Source organism: Mercurialis annua, linkage group LG2 (genome assembly GCF_937616625.2).
Source record: "Mercurialis annua linkage group LG2, ddMerAnnu1.2, whole genome shotgun sequence".
NCBI lineage: Eukaryota > Viridiplantae > Streptophyta > Magnoliopsida > Malpighiales > Euphorbiaceae > Mercurialis > Mercurialis annua.
This window is the reverse complement of record NC_065571.1, coordinates 13,447,617-13,466,060: the sequence shown is the minus strand read 5'-3', so window position 1 is coordinate 13,466,060 and position 18,444 is coordinate 13,447,617. Positions and strand designations below refer to the sequence as shown.

The 18,444-nt window shown below is 36.5% G+C and overlaps 1 pseudogene; it reads right to left on the bottom strand.

Annotated features, from left to right (window-relative positions):
- Window positions 1-8,992: 8,992 nt before the first annotated feature.
- On the bottom strand, window positions 8,993-13,939 carry LOC126668226 (senescence-specific cysteine protease SAG39-like; annotated as a pseudogene).
- Window positions 13,940-18,444: the final 4,505 nt, after the last annotated feature.

The following is an 18,444-nucleotide window of genomic DNA, read 5'->3' as shown; positions in this document are numbered from 1 at the left end:
CTGAATAACCACAGGACAAGAAGGATAGACGACGTCCACTACTACACCTTCAGACATAGGTGTAGACACAGCTAGAGGTTCACTCAAAACAGATGGTGCTCTACCCAATTTCCCAGCAAAACAAGTAGAAACAAACGAATGGGTCGCACCCGCATCAAATAATACCAAAGCATCAGTAAAAGAAATCGGAATGGTACCTTGCACCACAGCATTTGATGCACGCGCATCCTGAGGAGTAAGTGCGAACACTCTGGCCTGACCCTGCGGCTGCTGCTGCGAACTCTGTCCAGTACCATAACCGTTGGAACCTCTACCGCCGTTACCACGGCCCCCAAAACCTCTGCCACCAGAACCACGGCCCCGCTGGCCACCAAAAGATGCTGCAGGTTGAGAGTACCCTACAGACTGTGTAAACGCAGGTCTCTGCTGCTGATAAGATGACTGCGCCACACTGGAGTTAGACATCTGCTGCCCAGATGCCGGACACTCCCTAGAAAAATGACCCGGCTGGCCACAAGTGAAACAACCTCCAGGAGCTAACTGGCACTGACCATAATGCCTACGTCTGCAATTCTGGCAGAATGGAATGTTCGATCCACCACTGTACCCGCGTCCTGAACCACGGTTGCTCCCACTGCTACTGGAACTGTACGGAGCACTCCTGGCACTATGCCTCCCTTTGTTGTGAGTCCGTCGACTCCCCCTGTTGGCCTGAGAAGAGCCACTGTAGTAGTTCCCACTACCATGCTGCACTGGGGCCTGCTGCCCCTCACTAGGAACGTCACTCTTTCCCTTCTGATTCTGGAAAGGGTCAGAGATCGTCCCAAACTGAACCATCGAATTCTCCATCCGCCGCGCACTATCCACTAACCGGGCAAACTCCATGTTTGTCCCTATCAGCAAAGGGAGAAACTCCGAGCCTAAACCCCTAATATAACGGTCGTTCACTCGCTCTTGATCACCCTGTAGATCTGTAGCAAACCGCCCCAAACGTACAAACTCAGTAGTGTAGTCTGTCACCGATCTATCCCCCTTCTTCAAAGTGAGCAGCTTTTCTCTGAAACTCTCAGTAACAGAGAAGGGTAGATAGTAACCTCTGAACCTGATCACAAAATCAGCCCAAGACAAAGTATCCATAACTGGTCTGATGTTATCGCGATACCAGTCCTTAGCTGGACCCTTCAGCGACATCTCCACAAGCATCACTGATTGACGATCAGACGCTTGAATCCTCTGACTGTTGTACTCAAATTCCGCCAAAAAGTCAAGAGCATCACCAGTACCATCAAAAGAAGTCGGATTCAACTTCAAGTAGATCATCACCAACTCTCTGTCCGTCGGAATGTGACCGACACCAGCAAGTCCACCAATACCAGCTACAGCACCAGCCTGAGGTTGCTGTTGCTGAGCTAGCTGACCCAATACAGCACACTGATTCTGCAGAAGAGCCTGGTTGTTCTGCATCTCGACAATCCCCGCTAAGAAAGTAGTGAAGTCGAACGCCTGCAAATTTGGTGCCTGCTGCACCCCTGGTGCCTGCTGCACGTTCGGTGCCTGCTGCACATCCGGTGCCTGAACACCTGCTGCACCACGTCCTCCAGCTCCACCTCTACCAGCACCAGCTCCTCTGCCTCTACCTCTACCTCTGCCAGCACCTCTACCTCTACCACGTCCAGCATTGGCCGGAACTGGTGGTACGTTCTGATCGACTTCCATGGAAATCGCATCATCAGCCACAACGTCTTGCTCTGCCGCAGCACGAGCACGAGTACGAACAACGTTGTCCATATCCTAAGATTGAACAACAACAATTTAAATAACAGATATTTCATACCCAAGTATGAACAAAACAAACAACATATAAGATCTCTCAAGAAATCAACAGCAATACTATATTCACCCAAGTGAAATAAAATTAACGTTTAACAGCATCAAATCAACATATAATGACTGACTCGACGCAATCCTATTGGTGTAGGCAGAATATTTTAAAAATCAAGAGATGACGTTTTAAAAGACATGACAGAAACCTATATCCGCAGTAGTCCCTAAGACACAACCATACTTAACAGAGTAAACACATAGCAAGCAATGGCCTTGGTTTGAAACCAAAGCTCTGATACCAAGTTTGTCACGACCCATTTTCATGAATCGCGACCGGCGCTAGGGTATGTGTAATGTAGTACCGAAACCCGTAGCTAGCCTTCCATATAATTCATAAACACATAAACCTGCAGAAAACCAATGCTCGGGGGCAACCGAGACTTCAACCTAATCTAGCAGATATAATAATCAACAGTTAATATAACATGCTTATTCAATTCTGATTCTAAAATAGATTTATCATAAACCAATATAAATAATATAACATGCCAAAGCAATATAACCAGGCGAACCAATCCGACAAAATATATAATAATAACAAAGACGTCTAGTTACTACTGCGGTCTAAGAATAAAATAGTTTCACTGTTTTACTAAAATAAAAGGGAACCTCCGAGGAATAGTAAATGCGGAGATCACCAGACTCTCTCAGATCATAACCCTGGGGAAAATTGGGAAAACAACGGGGTCAGATATACTGAGATGAGTTCATACCACTATTTACATTTATTAAGTGGAAAACCTTTAAAACGTTTAAAACATTTAATAACGATATTACAGATAATAGTTGGAACCCTAATCCACAATTCTAAATAATAATCATACTCCAATAGGTCTGGTCCCGAGAGCTGAGCTACACCGAGTTACCACTGACCACACTTATACCAGAGTCCCGAGAGCTGAGCTACACCGAGTTACTCTACCTGGTCCCGAGAGCTATGCTCACACCGAGTTACCACATTTCCATATATACCTTACCCAGATCAATACCGGTGCGCACGCAGTCCTAATGATGCCCATTAGGTAGCACGTTCCAACTAAGAGCCATAATATAAAAACAGTTCGAAATATACGTACAGTATATATATTTAATATTAAAATAACAATTTACTTAATAAAGCGGTAAATAGTAAATATAAACTCACTGCTTGCTAATCCGCGTGAAATACCGGCAAGCAACTAACTCTGGTTCGCCTCAGAAGCACGAACAGTAGACGAGTCTAGACAAATAAAATAATTATTAAAATCAGACCCTAACTCTAAAGAGTACTAGACACCACATAAGACTAGCACAATTAACACGTAGTAAATAAACAATCCAAAGTAACGCAAATACATCCAAAAGGTAATAAAGCCCAATTAATATAAGTCTATTGAGTTCTCACTTTAAAATCCAATTTATAAATATTATTTAATAACTTTAAATAATAAATAATTTACAAATAGTGGGTTTGCCGAGTTACCAATAACTACCAAGCTAACCTCACTTGTCGGATGACCCAAGTCTAATCCGACTCAAAACGTTTATCAAATATAAACCCGAGTTTATATTTATAAAACAATTTAACAAAATATTAATCCATTTTAAAAGCGGAACTCAATAACTTCAATTTCAAGTAACCCAAGTTACAACCCCCAAAACTTAGTTAAATAAGTCAAATAAAAGTTCAGGGACCAATTTGCACTTTAACCAATTAGGGACCAAATTGTACTTTTGCCATTTAGGGACTAAATTGTAATTTAGCTAATTTGATATCCAAATACAATTTAATAGCTCTTGTTTTATAATTAAAACAAAATATAAAGTTATTAACCAAAAACCTATTTAAATAAGTTATAAAACTCGTTTAGGGACTAAATTGTAATTTAACCATTTTCGTGTTAAATTGACATACGAATATAATAAAATTACCCGAGTAATTATGTTTGATTTAGATTATAAAAATCCCGTTACAAAATGTCGATTGTAAATTATAATCAAACACAAGTTATTATGGAACCAAAGTAACTTAAGAACCTAATCATTTTAAGCCTAAAAAGATAGTGACTAAAGTGGTACATTGGTCATCTTCCTCAATCAAACAAGAACAACCCGCCAAAATGAACCTTGCGGCAATCATAATTTCTAAGCCAAACCTTAAGATTCAACACCAAATATTCACACACACCCTAAGCTATTAAGATTCATGCTATCAATTATCAATCCAAGAACAATCACAACACATTACAAATACCATCTTAAACATCAAGCATCAAGAAATCTAATAACACGCTACTGTCGACGGAAAGGAAGAAAATAAACCGAATACCCCATGAAACCATAAACTAACAATAACCCAAGAATCTATAACTTCCAAACAATCAAGAACAAGGCATAATGAAAAGAACTCCACGGCAGTAACCCATGCCAAACAAGACAGAATCTAACAAACTTAGAAAACGGAAACCGTACGGCAATCAACAAATCGATATAACACATCACTTATCAATTTATTATGAAGCACAACATTCTTAGAGCTCTAAACAACATGAAGACCAAGCCAACAAAAAGAAGTAGATCGGCAGAATCCTATCAAGCATGAACAGCAACCAAAGCAACCAAAAACGATAAAACGGGATTGATTATAACGAGATCGACGGCGTACCGTTCAGCGAAATTGAGGTAGGGAAACGTAGATACGTGAGTCTAGATCGCCTGGAATCAAACGGTTCTGATTTCGATTAAGAAACGAGCAAGAACGAATCAGAAAACCGAAAGGCGTTTCAAAATGAAAACTGAAATTTAACGAAACCAGAAAACTTACTGAACAGCGACCTTTGGAGGACGATAACAGCTTCGATACTCAGCGAATGGACAAGAGGAAAACGGCTAGGGTTTGTTTGCAGCGTGATGAAGGTTTTCTGTTAAGAAGTCGACTTTAAATATCGAGAGGAGATGGGTCGAAAATGAGTACGAAGTGGGCTGGGCAAAGGGGTCAAAAAGGCAGACCTGTTCCCGAACGGGAATGGCCAAATTTGGCCTGATCCCGTTCGAGAAAGGGCCTGGTCCCGAACGGGATCAGGCCTGAAAAAGGATTCTCGTTCGAGAATCCTTGGATTCTCGAACGGGAACCTTCGTTTTTCTCAGGTCTCAAATGAGACCTGAGTCAAACGAAAGTGGTTCAACCACTTCGGTTGAACCACAAACCCAAAGAAGAAGTTTTTTTTTTTTTTTTTTTAAACCGAACCAAAACGAATCGAACCACGAAAATTTACGAAACTTCAAATACCCCTCAAAACACATCCGTAACCACGTCGGAAATTAACAAAATAAAATTTAAAATTTTACGGGATATTACAATAAATCATCGAAATGATAAATACATGAGATAAGAAAAGTGAACTCTGACATATTCAATAATAAGAACTGAGATACAAGGTGGAACTCGGTAGAATTATCCCGGGACCTGTATCTCATCCATTCTCGATGATAATCCTCGGAACTCATACGTAATAAAAAGTAAGTGTGATACATTGAGAATCAATACGAAACAAGATCGAGACACAATGTGAACAAACACTCCTATTAAATGTCAATAGAAATTATATGAATCGACAGCTAAGTTCAAAAGACCTGCAGGGTGCAGAGTCCGAATGCAGACACGAAGGTAACTCGGTTGAACTATCTCGGGACCCGTGTCTAAGTAGTAACTCGGTTGAATTATCTCGGGACTCCTATCGATCGTTTGGGATTGAGAAATGGTACAAGTAACTCGGTTGAATTATCTCGGGACTGTACCACATGGTTATGGGTAACTCGGTTGAACTATCTCGGGACCCAACCATAAGGATCAAGTCACAAGAGACTTGCCAATGATTTAATTCGATTTAGATTCATGATGATATAACCTAAGATTTAAGATTCGATCAAAAACTATTACAACAAAACGAGAAAGAAAAATATCAATATCATAATAAGAAATCAAAGATTTCAAATATGTATAAACTATAAAAACAAAGAGTTATGAAGGAAAGTAAAAAAGGTACGCAATATGATTTCAGAAGATTATTTTCTATATATAAAATGGTTTTTTTGACGGTTTTAACCTTTATGTGATATTGCGTGTAATTTGGTGAACTCACTCAGTTTTATACTGACCCCGTTGCTCCTCCCATTTTTCAGGGATAGCATGATATGATTTGAAGAGTCAATCTTCCGAAGTTCTAATTCTCGGAAGTGATTTGTACAAGAATAAAAAGAATATTTTCATTCTAACAGTCTGCAGTAGTCTAGAATTTGTTAACTATACTATTGTATAACGCGTTTTAACTCTGATATTATTTGTAAATGGGGTCACATGTATTTTAATATATGAAATATGTTTTGATTTGCGAAAAATTTACACAGGTTTTTAGGCTTGCTACGGGATTTGGAGCTACAACTCCCATTCCCTAGCGCCGGTCGCGACTCATAAATTTGGGTCGTGACTCGCTTATAAGTTAAGTTATACGAAAAAAAACTGCTCATAAAAATAGACATGGAGAAATTTTATGTTTAAATATTGAAAAATATATATTTTTCAAATGGTTTTATGAATCAAAAAATTAAAATGAATATTGTGCCAATACTAATAAAACTTGTAAGTTTTAGAAGTACTGATAAAAATGGTAAATAATGAAATTATATCTTCGAATATATTGGAAGAGAGTTTCATTTTGTTATGGTTTCATGTTCGAAAATTAAAATATACCAACAGTGTCACTACTAATTATAAAAATATTTAATTAATTACAGTATATGATTGAAAGACTAAATTGTAAATATAGCTAAATTCACCAATTTATATTAATTGCTTCTAATTTTGCTTATGTAACGATCCTTGTCACGTAAGTTATTTGATTGAATCAAGAAAAGACACATAATTCAAATGATTCGATATATATTATCTTAGCAAAATAAAATTTAATTAACTCTATTGAACGAATTTAGCTATAATTCATTATAATTAAAAAAAAATAAAAAGGTTTAACCAAAATATTTAATATAAAAAGCGTTAAATAGAAAGGAAAATGTTTGAAATCATGCCACTTACCACACTGTCCTTGATCCTTAACACTCGTAACTGCATGTTTGTCTGTCCAATCTATATCAGAAGGCGGATCAGTAACATTCTCATACTTAAACGCTGTTACCGCCATTGATGAACTACTAGGCTTCTTATAACCAGTCGAAAAAGCTCTAAACTCTTCATTAGTTAAATCCGCAAATTGATTAATCCCTATCTCAAATGACTTATTACTCGCAGCATTAAACGACTCAATGAACTCAACATTGCTCTTGAAAATCTGATACCGTTTAAGTTTCTCCTGATCATCTTTATAAGTTTTTCCATATTCAGACACCCATAGCTCATGTTTTCCGCCATTTTTGACGCATGAAGCTCGCGACAAGAAGCGAAATTGAAAAAGAAGAGAGCAATGAACAAAAATTGAATTGCCATTTTAATACTAAAACAAGTGTGTTTGATTGTGTTTGAGTGATGAGTTCTGTCTTAAATAGAGCTGAAGAGATGCTAGAAGTGAAAGATTCAAAGAGTTAATTATAGAAGTTGTATGAAAATTTTAAAGTTGTCCATGTGTTTGGTTATGAGGATTTTAAGGTTTTCAAATGTTTTTATTTTTGAAGAATTGAAGTATTAGATTGTATGTGGTGATCAAAGATGAGATGGGTTAGTTGACAATGTTACATGTGGTGACAATTATGCAAGAATATAGAGAAAGTTGTGAGGATGATTTCTCAGTTTATATAGGAATTAGGTTGATGTCCGCACAATTTTTATATTATTGATATTTTATTAAATTATCAAAAAAAAATTATGTTTATTTGAAATTTGTTTTTAAGCCTTATACTATATAATTTAATTAGTTGATAAAAATAAAAATTTGAGTTAATTATTTTTTTTATTTAATCTAATTAAATTAAATTTGAAATCAAATGAAATTTATTTGTTTATTTTAAAAAAATTTCCTTTATTTCTATATCTTATATTAACTTAAAATTATTTCTATAACCTAGAAATAAATTTTTGTAACTTTACAGTATGATACAATTTAAGTTTAATAATTATATAAAACAATATTACATTTAATAACTTATAAAATTATTGATATATTAAAATTCTTTAAAATTTACAAGCATAAAATGTATAAACTTCTATTAGTTTACACTTTTACATGATAACTTTAATTTTAAAAAGTATTTTATTTACTAATTTATAAAATACATATATATTAAAAAACTCTTCAAATAATTGCCGGAAAACGATTTGGGCCTACACAATGCAAAAATTGAAAATGTGAACCAACTTAATTTGATTTTGAACATTCGATCATGTGTTACTATACACTAAAAATATAAATAAGTGATATTAGATCTTCATGTTTGGTTAATGAAATAGATGTGGGATGAAATAGCTATTTCTTATAAAATGATTATTCTTTACTTTACTTCATGGAATAGTTATTATTATGGAATTTCTATTCCACGATTTCGTGAAATGAACATTATAAAAATTAAAAAATTACTATTTTATTTAATGCTATTTTATTTTATGAACTAAATATGACCTATATGTATATATATTAACATATTAAATGTAACAGAATCAATGATTTGAAAGACCCGTTCATCCAGACTTTAGAATAAACGTTTTTTAATTGGCTCCGAACTGCGAATTGAACTAATAAATGATGACAATTCTTTCTCTAGACCTGCATTTGGTTTGTCATTAACCACACTTAAAGAAGATTAAAATTCAAAATTCATTTTATTACATGATCCATAATTTAATTACTAAATTAAAAAAAATAGAAAAAAGTTTGGAGAAATAGAAAGTTTTAATTCCAACTTGAAAGTTCGGGAGTTTAATACATCACATTAGTTACTTTCTTAATCAATTTTTTTTTTCAATTAGAATGAAATGAAATGTACTAATAATAAGTCAAAGCTAACTATGAGTGCTTCGAATAATTTGGTCAAATTAAGAGTATGAACACAGTACATCTTTGTATCCAAAGTTTAACTCCATCACATTCTCGATTAGCACAGAAATAATAATTTTTTATTTCTAAAATTAATTCTCGATTGGAATACATTATTTAACTCAATCTAGAAATATTTCCGAGAACCAAAAAAAAACACTAACTACTAACAAAGTGATAGCGAATGTTTATGCTACTAGATAAGAACAATCCGTCGCTATACCACAAAGACCGTTCTCTGATTTTACGTCTTTCTCCATTCTCACGAATCCTCTCTCTCCCCATTTTCTTCCCCATGAATTCTTGACAAGCCAATACTTTATTTCAGTTTTAGTTATTCCATATCTACTGCTAATACTCCATGATTTACATCACTTCCACAGCTCCCACTGTAAATTCCACTTTTATAGAATTGAAAAGTTTTTGCACCAGCATCAATTGCGACCGAGACAGGCTGATTAGCCACTGCCTTCATTAGTTCTTCCTCGTTGTTGGCCGGGACTTTTTGGTACCCGGTGATTTTAACTATCCTAGAAGTTATCTTTCTAGTGTCACACTTCCCGTCGGCTTCTGTATAAGGGTATTTCAGTTCGATAGTGATATCGCGATTATTTATAATGAACTTGTAAGCATCCTCCATCGAACCTCCTTCGCAACCTTTGTTTTCGCCTTAAATGTCGCAATCTACAAGATCTTGTACGGATAGGGATTCTAAGTGTTTTGTTTCTATCTTATGAAATCCTTCTGAGAAAGCCGAGCAACTTCCTGCTCATACGAAATATAGCAAGCTCGCTTATAAGTTAAGTTATACGAAAACAAAAATGCTCATAAAAATAGATATGGAGAAATTTTATGTTTAGATATTGAAAAATATATATTTTTCAAATGGTTTTATGATTCAAAAAATTAAAATGAATATTGTGCCAATACTAATAAAACTTGTAAGTTTTAGAAGTACCGATAAAAATGGTAAATAATGAAATTATATCTTCGAATATATTGGAAAGGAGTTTCATTTTGCAATGGTTTCATGTTCGAAAATTAAAATATACCAACAGTGTCACTACTTGATTAAAAAAATTATTTCATTACTTACAGTATACGGTTGAAAGATTAAATTTTAAATATAGCTAAATTCACCAATTTATATTAATTGCTTCTAATTTTGCTTATGGAACGATCCTTGTCACGTAAGTTATTTGATTGAATCAAGAAAAGACACATAATTCAAATGATTCGATATATATTATTTTAGCAAAATCAAATTTAATTAATTCTATTAAACGTATTTAGCTATAATTCATTATAATTAAAAAAAATAAAAGGTTTAACCAAAATATTTAATATAAAAAGCGTTAAATTGAAAGGAAAATGTTGGAAATCATGCCACTTACCACACTCTCCTTGATCCTTAACACTCGTAACGGCATGTTTGTCTGTCCAGTCTATATCAGGAGGCGGATCAGTAACATTCTCATAGTTAAACGCTGTTACCGCCATTGATGAACTACTAGGCTTCTTATAACCAGTCGAAAGAGCTCTAAATTCTTCATTAGTTAAATCGGCAAATTGATTAATCCCTAACTCGAATGACTTATTACCCGCAGCATTAAACGACTCAATGAACTCAACATTGCTCTTGAAAATCTGATACCGTTTAAGTTTCTCTTGATCATCTTTATAAGTTTTTCCATATTCAGTGTCACGACCTGATTCTCGGCGTCGAGACCGGCGCTAGGGAATGGGAGTGGTTGCTCCGAAACCCATAGCAAGCCTTAAAAATACATTAAAAATCACTTAAAATTTTTCGCGGAATTCAAATCATTTTCGAACATTTTAAAATCACAGTTTAAAACGGTCTAATAAAAATTACCATTTAAAACATGCACATAATTTTCTCTTTAATTATTGCATTTTAGTTTTCAAAACCATTTCATTATGGTTTATCATGCATCTCATTATGCATACCACCTTACTTTGATAATTACTGCATTTAACTATGCAGGCCATTTCATTATGGACTTAACCGCATTTCATTATGCAGACCATTTCACTATGGATTTAACTGCATTTCATTATGCAGATGCGTTCGTCGCATTTTATACTCGTGTAGTCGCTCGGACTTTCGCACAACATTCACATATTACATTATATCAGAGTTTAAGCGTTATAAAATATAAAGCATAAATAAGTCCAACGACTACTAAGGTATCATCATTCATTTATTCTAGCTACTGCAACTCTAGACACATAAAGGAAAGTCATTCTCACTTTATTCAAGCCAGGGATTTCCGGAACAAGAAATTGAAAATCCACACGTCAAACTATTCGCCTGTAAAAATTATAAATTCAACGGGATCAGTTATAAAAACTGAGTGAATGCGTACAACATGTACTAATAAACATTAATATGAAAGCAATGCATTCCAGATTACCGATTCATATGAAACCCTAAACCATGATTCATGTTCCTATATGCTTTCAAAACAGAAAACATAAATATTCCACATCATTTCACCACATTACGTGTTAACCTTTTATTTTCATGGTCGTATTTATTCATTTCTTTTGTACTTTAGCCCGTCAAATCCGATCAATCATCTTTTACGTATTTCATTATACAACGGATTTCGGCAGTACATATATACCGTCGCCATTTCACTTTTTTAATAAAAGGTTCAACCTCTCAGATCTCGGCAGTTTCTCTTTACTGCCTTTGGTCGTCTATACTCTGTTGCCTCTGAAGATCTGTTCACACAGAGTCTAGGTCGTCGCCTGACTTTCCAGGCCGTCGCCAGGATTCACACAGCACATTCACATGCAACCCATTCTAAATGCAATACCGGTGATCACACAGCACTATTGCCGCCCAATAGTAAGCATGTTTCAATGAATCTAAATCGGTTTCATTCATGCGATTTAAATTCAAAATAAAATAAAGCATTTGCAAATCATGTAAAGCAGTTCGCAATATTTTTAATACTAATATTTAGCAGTATAAGTTGTAAACACACTCACAGTACTCGCTTATTCCAAATTTAAAAATATCACCCGTTGAATATCAAAACCTTTGCTCGCCGGTTTCCGCGACAAAACTCGCTGGATCTAATTTAGAGATTAAACGTTAACAAATGTATTAACCCTAAATTCTAGGATAAACTCTAGACCGACTCAACCAAATAAACCACATAATCAAATAACCAAATTTGATTCCGACTATCTCTTTCCACGCCATCGTATTTCTATACGATACACCACATAGTTTATTTATTTCATTAAATAAACATAGAATTATAGCTCCATATAATTCTAACACACATTCAATTCACATAATTTTCTAAAAATACATTTTTAGAAAATCTCAACAAATATACCACAATTCATAAATAACCAAAAAATATTTTTCCGTAAAATATTTTTTGACCCGGGGCTCGGCCCCCCCTTATTTTCTGCCAAAATCATTTCGGCACAAACCGCTGACAACTGAGCTTAGGACTGAGCTAAAATGCTCTATCCCCTCTACTCACATTTCGTTCACCGTATTCCGGTGGTTTTGGCCGGAAAACTCAAAAACGCCAAAAACGCTTAAAAATCCATTTTAAGCCATTTTAACACCGAAATTCACCAAAATTAATTTCAAATACATTTTTAATTTTCATCTTGTAAATACAGCAGCCCATAACTTTTAAAATAATTACTTTTCATTATTTTAACAATTAAAACCGAAATAACAATTAATAATCAAAACCGATTATTAATCCATCAAAACACTTCACAAAAATCATTTAAACTCCACAAATAATTATCAAACATATTTCATAAATTTTTCATGAATAATTTCTGCCCAAAAATTAAAAATGACATAAATACCCTTTTAAACAATTTTTTTACCGAATAAGATTATTAAAAATTAAACCCGATTATTAAACCATTAAAAATTCTTAAATAAACATTTATTCATCATCATCTACAAATATAACTCATACATAAACCAATTTATTTTCAGAAATTTTAAATCAATTGATTTACCTTTTTTAAGCGATTTTTAGGCTTTAAAAACATTAAAAATCGAAACTCCAACCATTAAATTAATACCCGAGGCATTTGACATTTTTAATCCACAAAAATCACACTTTAAAGCATATTTTAACCTCATCATTTAGATCAGCCCAGAAAATTAAAATAAATAATTTAATTTTACGTAAAAATTATTTTAGAACCGAAACCCACATAAACAACAATCAAAACTAATTAATCAACCATCAAACACCATTTTTAAACCATCCTAAGCATGTTTCTAAGACTCAACCAACATCAGCAAATAAAAGTAAGGTTTTGAGCTTTGAAATTCACCTTGATCGTACATGCAAATAGAGATTAATAATCTACGGGAAATTTGCTGCGTTTTTTATTAAGGAATTTTTGTGAGAAAATTAAAGGATAAAAAGTTATGCTTTGGTTTAGGGAGAATTCGGTACCCACACAAATGGAGAAAGCAATGTATTTACTTGGGGAAGAAGAAGAGTCATAGTAATAGCTAGTCCATAATGGTTTATTTACAAGTTTGCCATTATGGCATTTTTATAAATAAATCGAATTCTAGGGGCAAAATAAATTCAACTTTTTTTCAAATATTCAAAAACATTAAAACATAACATATGGGCTGGATTAAAATATTTTTGGGCCTTTAAAAATATTTAAAATAATTATTTTGACGGTTTATAGTGAAAAATCACAAAATTCACTTTTAACACGTAAAATTGCCAAAAATAAAACTTAAGGCAAAACACACTCCAATTCACATTTCCACCCTTAAAAATTCATCACGTGAATTTATTCACTATTTTCGAGGTCCTAATCGATTAAAATTGGACACACACGAAAATAAATACTAATAATTCTACGGGGTATTACATTCGGACACCCATAGCTCATGTTTTTCCGCTATTGTTGGCGCATGAAGCTCGCGACAAGCAGAGAAATTGAAAAAGAAGAGAGCCATGAAGAAAAATTGAATTGCTATTTTAATACTAAAACAAGTGTGTTTGATTGTGTTTGAGTGATAAGTTGTGTCTTAAATAGAGTTGAAGTGATGTTAGAAGTGAAAGATTCAAAGAGTTAATTATAAAAGTTGTATGAAAGTTTAAAATTTGTACATGTGTTTGGTTATGAGGATTATAAGGTTTCAAAATGTTATTTTTAAAAATTGAAATGTTAGATTATATGTGGTGATTAAAGATGAGACGTGGTACTTGAGAGTTTACATGTGGTGGTAATTAAGGACATTTATGCAAGAATATAGAGTCGCTTATTGTAAGCGAAAACTTAGGTTGAGTTATTTCTCATTCTATATATAGGAAAAAGATGGTACACAAAAATAGATGTTAAGGTGATTTAATTTTATCAAAAAATAAATAAAATGTCCAGTATTTTATTATTTATAAATATTGAATTCATTAAATTGAGTATCTATGACTTCATTCATGCCCATCCATCATGGGTTGGAATTCAACACTTCAGTTTATTATCAAAGTTGGCCCGAGTCCCGAACCTACATTATATTTATTTTTGTGGTGGTAGTATTTACATTTTCCATTAAATTTTATATAGATTTGAAAATTCTCAGTGTAAGCTCGTATAAATTGCACTCGAGGGCTTGGCCTATTGGCCAAGTATCTCTTCGTACGTTTGGAGGTCAGGATTTTGACCCTAACTTTCTACAATAGTGGCCTGATTTAAAAATAGTTTGTGTTCGCCTGGAAATATTCCGGACTCGAATCTTTGAATTTATAATCGGGATCGGTTTGAGTTTTGATAATTTAACGAACCTATGCAGATATTCACAGGGCTTGTTTGGTTAAAAACACTTAACCACGTGATCTAAAAAGTAATAATCTGGGAGTCACGGACTCAGGCGAGATTAATACCGAAAACTACTCCTAAATTAAAACAATCCGGAGATTGCGGGATAAAAAGCACTGGGCTTAGTTTTTGATTGATTGATTTGTTGATACAAAAATAATGAAGTTCTGAGCTATTTATAGCTCCTCATAACTAAGACTCCTAATTCAATTAGGACTAAAATTCTAAAAGATAAAATACTCCTAATGAGTTACAAACTCCTAATAAGAAGAAAAAGCAATAATTAAAAGACTTTTCGTTGGGCCTGAATCCCTTGTAAGCCCACATGAAGCTCCTATCCAACAATTATTTGGGCCGGTGTAAACAATGCCCCCAACAAGCTTGAAACATTTATTTTTGGGCTTGTTCTTCACTTAATCTTTCCTTTGACGCTTCCAGGCCCGTCCCTGAGGCCCAAATCATTGCAGAGAAATTCTAAAGGGGTGCGCATCTATCGACGTCTCGGTACCCCCTTCATGCCACGTCATCGCCAGCTGTCACCCACGATGTCACATCTTGTCCCCACGACCTCTCGGATACCTCTAATTTTGTTTCTTAAGAAAAATATCACTTCATTTCTTCACTTACCTACTCTCTCTGCAATTATCAAGCTTTTCTCTCTCTTCAGCAAGTTCAAACAATTTACTGTCTCCTCCGGTAAGTGTTCGCTCTTTGTCTTTTTATTCTGACTCGCCCCTTTTTAGAGATCGCCTAACTAAGGTATTCTCATTTCCTGCAGTTATCATGGCTGCTCCTCAAGAAACTATCGCCACTCAAGTTGTTGACAAGATAGCCGATACCCGTGCTGCTGCCCCGAATACCGAATTCCAGGTAATTGTAGACGCAGGGGACAACCAACTCTGCGTGGGTCCTATTCTTACCTCGCCGAGCCACCTGTGCGATATCGCTACTCCCTATCATGACGAAGTCCCACCACGCTTCTCTCTCCCACATCAGTCGTCCATTTGGTTCAACACAACTTTCCGAAACTGGCCAGCCGAACACAAAGGATACCAAGCCTGGGTAAACAGACTGAAACCCCACTTTGGACACATATGGACTGAGGTCGGAATATCTGACATGATTAGTCTCTGTAAGGCGAGCCGCCCAATAGCCAAGCACTACATAATGGGTGCATCTCTTTTTTGGTCCAGCGCAGTGAACTGCTTCTGCTTTAAATTCGGCGCCATGACCATCACACTTCTGGATTTAGCAGTGATGCTAAATATCCCAATAGTTGGCGAAAGGATCTCGCCCAACCTCTCAGCTGATGAACCAAACTTCAAGTTATCCAAACCCCAACGAAGTTACGGCCCTTATATCAACATCTTCCAGGGCGACACAGATACCGTTCCCGACGATCGAGAACACGTAGCTTTCTTGGCTTTCTTCATCTCCAAGTTTATCCTATGCCCGGCTTCGTTCAGGGTAACTCAAGACAGTTTCGTCCTCGCCGCAGCTTGGGCCGAAGGTCGAAGATGTAACCTGGGTGAATTCCTGCTCGCCCATCTATACCGTTCTCTCAATGACATCGCCCCACATGCCGAAAAAAGGATATTCAAATGCCCTGGAGGTCCGTTATGGGTCGTCCAACTCTGGTTGTCAATGTATTTTCCAGAGCTATTTGAGAGTGTGCCTTCCATCAAAGCCGAGCTAAATGGGTTTTCTCTCATGTCTTCTGGCACTCGCCTCGGCCACGTCTTGGACGTTCTTGAAGTTTTTAACAACTCGGTGAGGGCATCAGAGTTGTTCTGCCCAATCTTATCCATGAAGTACCCACCATCATGGCTTCTGATCGGCTGGGATGGCGAGGATACCGAAGAAGTCCGAACCCATCCAACGACTCGGCTAGGTGGCCAGTACTGGGGAAGTGTCCTGAAATCCAGAAATTTGATCGCTGGTCTGGAGTATAAGCAGAGTAGCATCGAACTATACTGCCCCAACTATGTATCTCGCCAATTCGGCTTTAACCAAGGCATTCCCTGTCCTTTATTGATCTCCGTCAATAACCGCGGGACCCATAAAGCTTCCTTAGAAAACTATGCCGACCTCCAGTTTATAATTCGTCTTAATAAGGCTTATCTTCCCCCCATTCCAGACCTGTCTCGTCCTTCACCCAAACCTAAAACTACCCCTGAATATGAGAGCTGGTGGGCTTCGGTCACAGAGTCCTTCTTTGATCTTTCGCCGAAAGAAATCCTTTCTCTTCACGATTTTTCTTTACCTCCTTTGTCAAGAACTCCTACTCATGCCGATCTCTTTCTTTTGCAGGCCCCGAAACGTCCCCAGTATGAAGGTATTACTTTTCACCTCTACGAAATAGCTAGATTCGAACGTTTTTACAAGTTTAAGTATGATCCCTTAGATCGTCCAGGCATGAACCTTTTAATGCAAAAACATAGGCGAATAGCTAAACGTAATTTTGAGAACAAAATGATAAAACTTTGGGAAGAAAAATACCAGCATCAATACCCATACGAATTTTTTCTAGCTCATATTCGTCCTAAGTTTAAATATAAGAGCCCACCGGTTCCGAAATGCAACATGTCTACGAACATTCCCATTAAAAAACGTAAAAAAGAAAACCAAAAAATCCGAGCCGATCATTAATAATGAGGGAGTTTCTTACACCGGTATCAGATGTCCGTCTGATGCCGAGGCTATAGCCGAATTGGTCCGAGTCGGTTATACCAGAATCCCAGGTAATCCATTCTTTTCTCTTTAAGGCCGTTTTTTCATTGTACTTACAACCTGGGTGAATTTTGCAGTTGGTGTGCCGAAATGGCACAAGGATGACAAGTTCGACACTGACGGAGACGACGAGCCTGAAGCTAAGCGGTCGAGAGCCAAACGCCCAGCGAAACGAAAACCCCTTAAAGAAGCCAAGGCAAAGAAACAGAAGGTAGAGCCAAAAGGATCTCGCCTGTTTGATCCTTCGCCCAAGAATTCAGATTCTTCCAAACAGGCGACTCCATCCGCCAGCGCTCAATCGTCTTCCAAGGGCGAGACGAAGACTGCCGAGGGTTTCCATGTCGAAGAAGCAGAGTGCATGCAGACTTCGGCAGAGACTAACTCCCAGCGCACTCCAACTGCAGCCCAGATTTTGGCGAGCATGGAGGTTCCTAAAAAGCTGTCGCCTCTTGCCCCGGAGTTGCTGAATCTGTCCGAGAATCTGGCCAAGAAATCGGCTACCAAGGTACTTTTCTGCTTTTACTCATAATCTTTACATTTCCTGGCAGTTGATATTTTATTGTGGTCACTCGTTTCAGATTCCGATCGCCGATCCTTCCCTGGAGGACGATATGACGGCGAAGGCGGCTGCCTTTCTGAACTCGGATAGTGACGACGAGCTGCCGATCGCCCCAGAAGATGGGTCGATTATTCTGGAGGCGAGCAATCTTTCCGAAGATTGGGGTGCCCATTTCGATGCTATGTCCCGGATGAAAACCCTCGGCGTTTCCTTATTCAAATCGCCCGAAGAGATTGCTAGGCTGAAGAAAGCTGCCGCGGCTTTATCTGACGCCCCTTCAGAGGTTCTCGGCGAGGAGGCCCGGGATGCTGTGACGAGGTTATCGGCATCTCTTGAAGCTTTTCAGAAGATATACAATGATTCGCTGGCGGTACAAGCCGAATATGAAAA